A 12,616-nucleotide genomic window follows, 5' to 3' on the forward strand; every position below is an offset into this window, starting at 1 on the left:
ATGAAATGAGCCACATAGATCATAACCTCTTCAGGACCGTATGCTTACACCCCCTAGTGACCAGGCTATTTCTTACAATTCAGGCCACTGCAGCTTTAAAGGACTTACGAGCCCAAAAAGCTAAAAAAAGATAAGTACCTTATTCAGTTTTAAATGCACGGAGGACGCCGTCCGCGCCCTCCGTGCAGTTCCGCCGGGTCCCCGCAGTCTGATCGCCCCCCGTGCCGCTCCCGACCCCACGGACGGGGTCGGGCTCCCCTTCCTCTCCTAAGATGGCCGCCGGAGCCGGCCGCGGCTGCGCAGTCCGCATACGCGTTAGTGCGGCTGCGCAGCTCTAGGGCCTCCCCCCTCGATCCATGCTACTGTGCGTGGATCGGGGGGGAGGGCCCTAGAGCTGCGCAGCCGCACTAACGCGTATGCGGACTGCGCAGCCGCGGCCGGCTCCGCCGGCCATCTTAGGAGAGGAAGGGGAGCCCGACCCCGTCCGTGGGGTCGGGAGCGGCACGGGGGGCGATCAGACTGCGGGGACCCGGCGGAACTGCACGGAGGGCGCGGACGGCGTCCTCCGTGCATTTAAAACTGAATAAGGTACTTTTTTTTTTTTAGCTGTTTGGGCTCGTAAGTCCTTTAAGGGTTCGCTGCAGGGCTGTATAACTCAGCACACAAGTGATTCCCCACCCCTTTCAGCCCACCAACAGATTTTTCTGTTGGTGGGCTCTGATCCCTCCTGTTGTGTTTATTTTTTGTGGTTTTTTTTAAATAAATATTGCCATTTTTTTAAATTACCCCTTCCTCCCCCCGCCAGCCAATCACAGCGATCGGCTCTCATAGACATCAGCCTATGAGAGCCGATCTCTCTCTGTGCCTCCCAGGGGGACAGCCATGTCACACGGTTGTCCCCAGTACCGCGCTGCTGTAGATTGCAGCGCTGTACAGTGTAAATAAATGGCGGTTTCGCCCTCTAAAAGTCTCCTAGTGGCGATCGCCGCTGTGAGACCGATGACGGACCGGAGCAAAACCCCGCCCCAGGACTTGATGCCAATTGGCATTACTGATCCTGGGGCTGCCGCCGTGTTCACGCCAGTTGGCGCTATGCAGTCGGCAAGGGGTTAATTTAGATGAAATGCAGAAAAATCGATTGAACTCACAATCAAACTGTAAATTACAATCTGGCATCACGGGTGCGACGGCCTGTAGCGTTGCACTGTATCGAACAGTGTAACTCTGCAGTTTGATAGATTTTTAATAGATTTCATGGTGAAATCTATTGAAAATCTGTGTGCGGCGTATGGGGAGTTTCAATCTGTTTTCCACACTGGGTGGCAATTTAAGCGTGAATGGCAACCTAAAGCTAAGTACCCACGGGGGTACAATTGTAGCTGTCGCCGCACACGGGAGCGTGTGCGCGACAGTTCGGCGGCAGTTCGGCGACAGCTCGTCGCCAAATCCCTCTGCATCCACACGGCAGCAGAGGGATTAGCGATGCGGCGGAAGCTGTCGCCGAGTTTCCTCCCCCCCGCCGGAAGCTCCGTGTGGTGTGTGTGGGTAGCTGTCGCTAGCCCGCATACACATGCGGGGCTAGCGACAGTTCCGGCGAGGTTGCGGCGACGACTGTAGCCGGCGATTGAACATGTCAATCGCCTGGCGACAGCTCCGACGGGCGACGGTTCGGGGCGCGCGCATCATACACACGGGGGAACTGTCGCCGCAACATGCGCGTGCCACGCGGTTGCGGCAACGGCCGTCCCCCGTGAGTATGGGCCTTTAAAGAGATTCAGAGACAAACTAAAGTACAGATCTGATACTTTCCAGGGGCTTCCTCCCACCCCATAAACACGTCTAAGTCCCACGCCGTCCTCCCGCGGTCTGTCGTTCAGCCCCGGTGAGCCCTGCTAACATGCTCAGTGATGTCAGTCCGGGTCTACTGCGCATGTGCGGGGGTCTGCGCATGCGCAGTAGATCCTGTCATAAACTGAGCCTGGTAACGGAGCTCACCACGGCTGAATGGCAGACGGCGACGTGGGACTTAGATGTGTTTATGGGGTGGGAGGAAGCCCCGGGTAAGTATTAGGCCCTGTTCATACTGTCAGCGTTTGCAGAACGCATAGAAAAGCAAAAGAAAACGCAAGTTGAAAAACGCATGCGTTTATATGCGTTTTTGCATGTTGAAAGAAAGTTTGTCACACAGGAAACAATGGGGAACGCAGAAAGAAATGTACGCTAAAAACGCAATAGAGCGCGTTTTTGATATGCGTTCATAGACTTTCATTGCATCCGTTTCTGTGCGTGATGCACAGAACTGCCTGCAGCAATGCGGATAAGAAAAGTATGCATCTCATATTACACATATATGTGAATGAGGCCATTAGAAAACATTAGTAGCCGTTTCTATGCCCAAAGTCTGCCCACGCGTTCTGGAAAAACGGCTAGGAACACACATGGCCTCAATTCACAGAGCATTATCAAACGTTTATCAAACACTTTATCAAACGTTTGATAATTTACCTCATGGGTAAAATCTCACTAAGGTGTTATATATTTGTTGAACGTTTTATTGGTAAAACATTCGATAAATATATAACACCTTAGTGAATTTAAAATGAGATTTTACCCATGAGGTAAATTATCAAACGTTTGATAAAGTGTTTGATAAACATTTGATAATGCTCTGTGAATTGAGGCCTTAGTCTGAACAGGGCCTTAAAGTCCAGCTTTAAGCTATGTAAAAATACAGTTCTGATCTTGGCTGTGGAGGAGAGCGAGAATTGGGAGTCAGACTAGCGTGTATACAGAGGCTGTATGTGGTGTCCCCCCCCCCCCCCCCCCCCCCACACACACACACACAGGCAGCAACAGATGTATCACTAGCCAGGAGGCTGATGATGCGTCTGTACAGCTTTGGCAATGCTCTGTCACACAGCAGAGATCGGAATACGATCCCTTTAGCAACAAGACATCCTCAGAAGATCCCGTGGGCAAGTGTGCTTTGATTTGAGCTTTTCCAGGATCCATTTGCCCTGCAAACTGTTGGCCGATTTCCAGTGGAGGTGTGTCAGTACTCAGTAGGGCCATTCACGACTACACCTGCTGCCATCCACATGCTTCGTGCAATGCAGCTCTGCAGCATACGGGCACGCCATCCTCCTCCACACTACCACTTGGCCAACAGTAAAGCGGTGCAGCAGGGGACGGTGGGAGATGCAGCTCTTTACTTTCATGTGGTGACGTCGCTGGGGACCCGCACTGTCACTCATTCTTCCCTAGCAGCAGCTGGGCTTGTGCGTCGTGCGGCTGCTCCGTCTGGGCACGCGCAATCCGAGCTGGATGGGCGGGGACGCGCCGGGGAGCGAGCGCGCACCAGAGAGATACAGCCATGCAGATCTCCATCTAATATCTCGTCCTCTTCATCCTTCTGTGCGCGCTCCCGGAGCTGATGCTGCTGCTGCGGGCGGCGGGAGAGCAGGGGAACCGGAGAGGCCCTGGGCCGGACACACCCGGAGCGGATAGACGGCTGGGTGAGGCAGCTTTTCTTTCTGGGTCTATACATCTTGCTAGGGTTTAGATGCAGCTTTATGTGCTTTCTATTTTCCCTGTGTACATCAGCATCCTTGCAAAGCGCCCCCCAACCATACGTGCAGAAGCGCACAGCAACACGCCGAGGACATCCTTCTCCATATACGTGTGGATGTATTTTATCTCTCCACCTGCAGAGTGTAGGCTCCATCAGTGCCCCATTTATACAGCACACAGTGCAGATTACATCATCTTCATCTTGCATTCCATTTTTATCTTCGATTTATAACATTACTGATTATTCTGCCTACATAAGTGCCATGCAGATGACATGCATCTCTGTGGCCAGGTCCTAGCATGGCTTTCCATGAACAGAAAATGTAACAACATGATTATTATGACATAATCACCAAAGGTGTTGGCTGTATGGAAATGTTGATTAGGAGATGGAGTGTGATGCTTTGCTTTATCAGGTGCTAACCTCAGACCACATCTGACCTCTGCCATCAAATTATGTTGAAAATAGCCATGTGTGTTTGACATGCTTTGGTGTTTTCTGGATATTCGGCTACGTTTTCTCACGCGAGCAGACAAAGTAGAGAGGTTTTTCGCCTTAATTGCCCATGTATACAAATGCATGCCATACACTACACACCAGGCTCAAGGTATAAGGATGGCACGGCCAGGCATCTTATCAGGTGGTACCAAAGAGACATTTTGAATGATGGGGTGGGCTGCCTATATTTCCTTCACACAGAGCACTTGTGCCTATAGGTAGTGCAATGGTATTGTAAGTGTACAGTTCTTGTCATATAATTCCAATCACTTTCGTGTTTAAATCATGTGCACACAACACTGAGTGCAGCGTGTATGCTATTAAAGTGCAGTGGAATTACATAGTGCTACATACATAGATGTTTATTTATAGCATGTTTGACTTTTCTTTAGGATTTGCTGTCATTCACATATGTATCTGGACACCCCCAACTGCTAATAATCTCATAATGTTGCCATGGCTTTCTTGCAATCCTCACAATCCACTTTTCTTACAGTAGTGTTACACTTTCATCTGTGCAACCACTTTAAGCCATTTGTCAACCAAACTTTGCAGAAATAATTCTCTATGGCAGACTCAGTAGGTGATGGCCTTTCGTAGCTCCCTCTTGTTTAGGACAGCTTTCTATAAGGCCTATTCATGTGTCTTCGTTTTCAAGTGCACATACCCAAGGTGCATTTTGAATTAATCTGAGACACACTTTGGCCTGTTTTCCACCGCACATTATTATTATTTATTGAATTTATAAAGCGCCAACACAGCGTTGAACAATAAATTGGGATACATACAGTGTAAACAAGGGGTGACAGACAGAGAGGTAGAAAACAGTTATACAACAAGGTTATCTGTCCAAACAGGTTATAACGATGCATGATCATGTGATTTTACAGAGACCCAGCAATTCAAGTCCAAGTTAGTTCATGGGAAGGGTGTCATAACTGGGGTTGCTAGATCAAGAAGAACACATTAAGGGGAGGGGGGGACTACCCTGCCAAAAGCGTACAGTCTAAAGGTGGGGGAGGGACACATAAGGTAGGACTGTGGAAAAGGTGCTTGTTGTGATATAGTTTTTTTCCATTGTGATGAGTGTTGTTTCTATTAGGGTGCATTCACACATCTGTTGCGTTGCAGAATAATTCTAAGGGCCTGTTCACATCTCGGATCGCATTATTCTAACTCGCTGCATGCAGGCTTTGAATGAGCGTGTATGGTATAACCTGTGTACTGTCTGTTATGGTTCACACACATTATAACATGCGTTATGCAACATGCTCCGTGTGAATCCAGCCTTAAAGGGAACCAGAATCGTTGGGGGGGGGAGCTCTTATACATACCTGGGGCTTCCTCCAGCCCCATACGCACGGATCGCTCCCACGCCGCCGTCCTCTGCTGCCTGGATCCGCCGGTACCGGGTCCAGTCATTGCCGCGAGTCGGCCAGAAGGCCGGCAGACGCGGGCAATTGTCCGCATCACACGGGGCTCCCTCCTTATACGTACGCATGAGGCTGCCTACTGCGCAGCCTCATGCGTACGGGTATGGAGGGAGCCCCTGTGATGTGGACAATTGGCCGCGTCCACCGGAAGTGACGGGACCCGGTACCGCCGATACAGGAAGCGGAGGATGGCGGCGTGGGAGCGATCCAGGCTTATGGGGCTGGAAGAAGCCCCAGGTATGTATAAAACCTTGTTCTATTTTTTATTAACATTCCTCTCTGGTTCCCTTTAATGCAATTTGATGCGTTGCAATCGGCAAACACACTGTATGCTGCATTTTTGTGCGATTTTGTTTCTGCCACATTTTGTGCAGCTGAAAGGGAATTTACAATTTATAAAAGAAAAAAAAACGCATAGCAGATTCACAGAAAAAAATGCATCCTGTGCAATTTACGTTTTGTAGGGGTTTATGTGCTCTACATTGAGAACAATGGTTCATGTCCTTTTGGCTTTTGATGCAGTTTAGTTGCAGGAAAAGGCTAATATGAAGAGAAAAAAGATGCAAATAGCCATTTATAAATGATCATTAAAGCTTTGAAAAGTAATTTTATATCTTTAATGCAAAATTATTTATTTATAAAGTTGTCCCATTACATATTGGAATATGTTTAAAGATTGGCATATGGTATACAATGTATGCTCAGTCTGGAAAATGATTGATATTTCCCTCATTAGCATACTTGAATTGAGAATAAACCTATGAGATAAGTCATTATTTTTTTACTAATGGTAAAGAGAATATATTTCTATTTTCAATTTAAAGGATACCTGAGTTGAGCTTTAAATAAAAAACAGACACTATATGTGTGTGTGTGTGTGTGTGTGTGTGTGTGTGTGTGTGTGTGTGTGTGTGTGTGTGTGTGTGTGTGTGTGTGTGTGTGTGTGTGTGTGTGTGTGTGTGTGTGTGTGTGTGTGTGTGTGTGTGTGTGTGTGTGTGTGGAGGTGTGCAGATTCTCACCGTAACTCCCATGGGCCTGGGTTCCCCACTCATCTCCTTCTATGTGCATGCGGGGCACACAGTCACAAGGCAGTGGACCTTACATACAACATATGAAGTATGTCTAGGTCGCCGACTCACAGGACCAAACAGGAGCTTTTACAGATAAACACAGGTTTATGCTGGCACATGGGAGGTGGGGTAAGAGTCTGCACACCTCCCCACACACACATATAGGGTCCGTTTAAAGCTCTGCTTGGGTATCCTTTAACAGTTTCATTCTTAGATTGTACCCGAGATGGGGCCAAAAAATATATATATACGTACCTGGGACTTCCTCCATTCCCCTCCGGCCTGATTGCTCCCACGCCGTTGTCTTCTGACTGTAACTGGTCCTGGAAAAGCCTACAGTCTGGGCCAGTCCGGCTATGCATGCTCCCCGTCTCGTTCCTGTCGCCAGTAAGGTTCTGCGCCTGTGCAGTAGTAGGCCACGCCGAGCATGTGCAGTTGGCTCCGGACCGGATAATTTTCCAGGGCCAATTGCAGGCAAATGGGAAGTCAGAAGAGGATGGTGTGGAAGTGATAAGGCCGGAGGGGGCTGGAGGAAGCCCAATGTATGTATATTTTTTTGATGTGGCTGCATCTCAGGTTCCCTTTAAAGAGAGCCCGAGGTGGGCTCATATAATTAAAGAAAACCTAGGCTACCTGATCCGGGGGCCTAAACGGACCAGGTAGCCGCAATCCCCACTGCTCCTGAGGCTCGCCCTGCCCCAATTTCACTTTCATGACCTCCGGGTCACGATGCTGGAAGGAGAGATCTCTCTCTGTCAGCATGCAGGGAGGCAGGGGGCGTGGCCAGGGAGAGAGAGCTGCCCAATGGCAGCTCTGGAAAGCCTGCAGGAACAACTCTAGTGGGTGTTTGAGCAGGGAATCCCACTCCTCCCATTACCTTCTGAAATAGCGATAAATGTCGCTAAATCCGCATGGGGGGGGGGGGGGGGGCTATACCGCAGTGGTGAGGGGCAGAGAGTGGCGGTGGGGGGACACAGAGAGCGGAAACAGGCATGTCATGAGGCAGAGAGCTTGCCTCTGTATCCTGTCTGACCCCCCCCCCCCCCTCGCCTCGGGTTCTCTTTAAGACTGCATTCTAAGCATTATAAACAGCAGTTATGATGTAAAATATGCTTCGATCAGCTGCAAAACAAATAGAAGTATTGACCCTTTGAGCTTTTTTTACACTGAAACCTTATCAGCATTGCTTTCTTATCCAGATAAATGTGTTTTACCTCCTACATGGTGGTTCATATAAAACTGGCCCTAGCTGCCTGCCATGAGCATGTGAGTATACAGACAGATGCCAGCCAGTGCACATCTGCAGGCCTGTACTCAATGCGTGCTGTGTGTGTCTGTGTGGTTTTCATTTCTTGGGGGCTTTTTTGAAGTCTCTGTCATCAGTATTCACTGCTGTATGAGAGTGTTACCCATACAACAGTGAAAACAGTCGACACAGACTGCAGTAAAGCTGACCACACATACACATACACAGCACAAATTGAGTACAGGCATGCATGGGCATAACTACAGTGGACTGCATTGAGATCTGTCTGTGCCCCCCCCCCCCGCCCCCCCCCCCAACCACCATAATTTAGAATAAATGCAGAGCGGAGCGTAATTATACTTTACCTTGTCCCGATGTGATACACGGATCCTCCACTTCCTCTTCAGTTGCAAGTGCCATGCGCCAGCTAATCACCATGCTGATACATATATCACGCCGGAACCTGGTAAAGTATAATTACGCTCCTTTTGCTCTGCATTTATTATGTACAGATTGCCCCCCCCTTCTCCTAGCTTCCAGGTCCCCTGCCACTGCAAAGGTCGTGTGGGCTATAGTTATGCCACTGCAGGCACACAGGGACGGGCTGGCCACCATCTGCCTATATACTCACGCTCGTGGCAGGCAGCTTGGGACAGTTTTATAGGCGACACCCTGTATTAACCCAGTAGCAAACTGGGCTGATTTTTTTTGTTTAATATTTTTTAACAATTGCTTTACAGGAAAACAGAAAGGAATAGCAAAAATGTGTTAGTTGCCCAGTACCATATGTACTTAGGTTTATTTCATCATATCACATGTCACTTCAGATACGCTTTAAAAATCGGTTGTGGGAATCAGGACTGTGAAATCAGCTCATAACATCTTTGACACTAATTTAACTCTGTGTCTGTCTGACTTAAAGAGAACCTGTAACAAGAAAAAGTTCCCCTGGGGGGTACTCACCTTAAGAGGGGGAATCCTCAGGGTCCCAATGAGTCTTCCCACTCCCCGGTAACTGCAGGCAGTCCAGCGCTGGCTCCCCCGAAGTGTTCCGGAATCCTTCGCTGTCAAGCGCTGATTTATTTACCTTCCCTGGCTCCAGCGGGGGTGCTGTTGCGGCTCTCCGCATGGAGATAGGCGAAAATAGGCGATCTCTGATGTGTCCGCTCTACTGCGCAGGCGCGGGAGACTTGCGCCTGCGCATTTAGAGCGGCCCGACAGAGATCGGCTATTTCCACCTATCTTCGAGGTGGAGAGCCGATACTGCACCTGCGTTGGACCCGGGAAGGTAAATATTTACATCCCCGCTGTTCGTGGAGCTTTATCGCCGCCGCCGTGGGACCGAGGAGCACGGGGGAAGCCTCATTAGGATCCGGAGGCTTCCCCCACCCCAGGTGAGTACCCCCTAGGGGAAGTTTTTCTCATTACATGTTTTCTTTAATGTGTCCTCGAAGCAAAATTGTCACGAGCGGACCCCCGGAACATTTGTGACAAGAACTTGTTGGAAATGTGATTGCAACTGCGTTCCTCTTTATGCACAAGCATGGCTGTACTACACCTGCATGCACGAGCGGCTCCATGCTATCGTGCAGGTGCGGGCACATTATGGCCATGAGTTATATCAAATAAGGAGAGCTAAACCATGAAGTATATCAAATAAGGAGAGCTAAACCATGAGGTATATCAAATAAGGAGAGCTAAACCATGAGTTATATCAAATAAGGAGAGCTAAACCATGAGTTATGTCAAATAAGGAGAGCTAAACCATGAGTTATATCAAATACGGAGAGCTAAATCATGAAGTATGTTAAATAAGGAGAGCTTAACCATGAGTTAAGTTAGATAAGGAGAGGTAAATCATGAGTTAAGTCATTGAAGGAGAGATAAATTGTGAGTTAATAAACAAGGTGAGTTAATTTAACAGAAACGCTTTGTGAATGAGGCCCAATGGCCCATATTCAATTAACTTGTTTTTCTGAGTTTTCACCTAGGTTATATTTTTAAACTTGTCAATAAAATGCAATTTAAAGGGGAACTGAAGAGAGAGGTATATGGAGGCTGTCATGTTTATTTCCTTTTAATCAATACCAGTTGCCTGGCAGCCCTGCTGGTCTATTTCTCTGCAGTAGTATCTGATTAAAACCAGAAACAAGCATGCAGCTAGTCTTGTCAGATCAGACTTATAAGTCTGAACCACTGAAACACCTGATCTGCTGCATGCTTGTTCAGGGGCTATGGCTAATAGTATTAGAGGCAGAGGATCAGCAGGGCTGCCAGGCAACTGGTATTGTCTAAAAGGAAATAAACATGACAGTCTCCATATACCTCTCTCTTCAGTTCCCCTTTAAGCCGCCAGAAAGCAAGAAAATCCTCAAAATAATTTTGATAATACTTTTTTTACCAACTTTTTTTGTAATTTTTTTAGTTTCTGGATAGTTACTTTAAATTGAAGATAAAAAAAAATTATCTCCTAGGAGAAACTCAGGTGAAACAGTGAATTGCATATGGCCCCATGGCCTTTATTCAATTCACTTTTTCCCCTAAGTTTTCTCCTGAGAGATCATTTTAACGCCTGGGTCCTTTCCCTCCCCGCTGATTGGAGGGAAGGGACGCATGCGGAAACGGCGCTATGGCGGAGGCGGGGGAGCGGCGAGAGTGACACTGCAAAGGTAAATAGCCGGCTGGCGACACGCTGCGTGTCGTTAGCACAGCGTTTGATTTATGGGGGCCAGCAGAGCGCAGAGGGGGCCTGGGGGGGGGGGGGGGGGAAGGTACAGCAACAGATGCTGGGCATTATATGCAGACCCAGCCTCTGTGTGCTAATAGGATTCTTAGAGCCCACCTCGGGTTCTCTTTAAAGGGTGTTTTATTGACATTATGTGTGAAAATATCACAAAGGAGAAAAAGTGTATTAAATAAGGGCCAATAGGTCTATTTCAGTATAGAACACATTTTTTTGAATTTTACTCTACTTTGTTGGGGAGTAGCTGTGAGAAGTTTCTCAGCACATGTGTTACACAGGGGCGCTCATGTAATGAGAGTTCTCATTATTACTCACTTATTCCCTGAGGAAGCATGCTTGATCTGCAAAACACGTCGCAACAAAGTGGAGTAAAATTCCAATAAAGGAGTTTTCAATAGACCCATCGTGTCATCTGTTGGGAGGTCCACCACTGCCTCTCACTTTTCAACTGTTTTTAATGTATTTTTTTCTTTCTGGTGCCTCTGTTTATCCTATATCAGTCGGTTGTTGTCCACCATTGGTGGAAGAGTGTCACAACCTTCCTTGCTACTACAGAGAGTGACTTGTTAACTCGAGTGAGGGTCGGGTCTTACCTCCCCTCCTGCATTAACAGTGGTTTTCTAAGTGGTAACCCACACTTGTGAATATTATTTCAGCTGTCGAAGTTTTGTCTCCTGCAACAAGCCTTTACATACTACACCATAGTGGGCTCTCGGTTTTCTCCCCTCCTCCTCCCCCCTTTTTGTATTCAAACAAAGAACAAATCTTAGAAACAAAAGGTTTTATAAGGGGAAAATACAGGGTGGTCTTAATTTATACTTGACTATATAATAATTGCTCCTGAATCCTCAACTCTAACTCCACAGCCCTGGGGGAACATTCATTGTTTAACTGCCATACTTGATATTGATAAGATTTTAGTGGATGCTTGATGCAGTTCAATGCTATGAGGCTGTTAGTTGACTGCTTCTTAACTGCAGTGCTCCTGCCCATGCTGTAGCAACAATAGAATGGCCTTGAAACATTTGATCGGTTCACTGGTCATTGCATAGTGTATGGTAACCTTAAAAGATTTATCAGGGAAATTATACTAAATGAGCTTTACTCACCTGGGGCTTTCTCCAGCCCCTTGCAGCCAACTGTCCCATGCCGACCGCTCCGCTCTGCGCCGCCATCCCGGTCTCCGTGCACGGTGCGGAGGCTGATCCCAAGGTCGTCCGCACTGCGCCTGCGCGAACCTCTACTGTCAATCAAGCCCACATTGCATGTGCCTGTTCTGTGTCTGCGCAGTAAGCCAGGGGCGTTCCTGCAGGGTTTCATGAGTTGCCATTGGGTCCCTGGTTGCACCCTCTGCCGCTCCCCCGCCTCCCTGCACGCTGTGAATGAGAGACAGTCATTCCAGCGTCGTGACCCAGAGGTCATGAAAGTGGGCCAGTATGGCCCACAGGAGCTGCAGGGAGCAGCGTTTTTTTTTTGTGGCTACCTGATCTGCTCAGCCCGACCAAAATTAGGTTGTGTATTTTTTTTTAATTGTATGAGCCCACCTTGGGCTCTCTTTAAGTATATTCAAGTCTAGGGGCTGCAGAGAAGTTTGCAGTTGGTGGTGGGTACAACTTCCTCACCGAATCGACCTCCAATCAACCTCTAGCCACCAGTTTCAACTTTTGAATTTATATGTTCACCATGACACTTGCAGGCGCATGTGAACAACACTAGCCAATAGGAAGCTGGCTGAATAGAAAACATCACATATATGTTTACTGTAGATAAGTCAGCCATTTATTAAACAGTCAGATATTGATGCTTGTTTAGCCATTCTGTGTGTAGCAATGTGGGGCAAAGTGTAAAGCAATATGTACTTTATAGACGGGGTCTTTGATTCGTATGTGCTCTAAAATCACTTATACTAAAAAAACATTACCACATGATTTTATTATATAAAAAGCAGCATTTATTTGTATTTGCTCTCCTTTGGAATTTAAATGACCTCTTTAGGGCTCTTTCACACTAGAGGCTGCGGTAGAAAAGGCTGAAAGTCAGCCTTTTGCTTAACGC

The 12,616-nt window shown here is 47.7% G+C and overlaps 1 protein-coding gene across 4 annotated transcripts in view; it reads left to right on the top strand.

The window, feature by feature from the left end:
* The first annotated feature begins 3,344 nt into the window (after nucleotides 1–3,344).
* The window catches only part of NLGN3 (neuroligin 3), a 285,082-nt gene continuing 275,810 nt past the window's right edge, over nucleotides 3,345–12,616 (top strand). For all 4 annotated transcript variants that reach the window (XM_068247607.1, XM_068247606.1, XM_068247609.1 and 1 more), the window contains exon 1: nucleotides 3,345–3,515. The gene's annotated coding sequence lies outside the window, so the exon portion shown is untranslated. The remainder of the gene's footprint in view (nucleotides 3,516–12,616) is intronic.

Source organism: Hyperolius riggenbachi, chromosome 8 (genome assembly GCF_040937935.1).
Source record: "Hyperolius riggenbachi isolate aHypRig1 chromosome 8, aHypRig1.pri, whole genome shotgun sequence".
Taxonomy (NCBI): Eukaryota; Metazoa; Chordata; class Amphibia; order Anura; family Hyperoliidae; genus Hyperolius; species Hyperolius riggenbachi.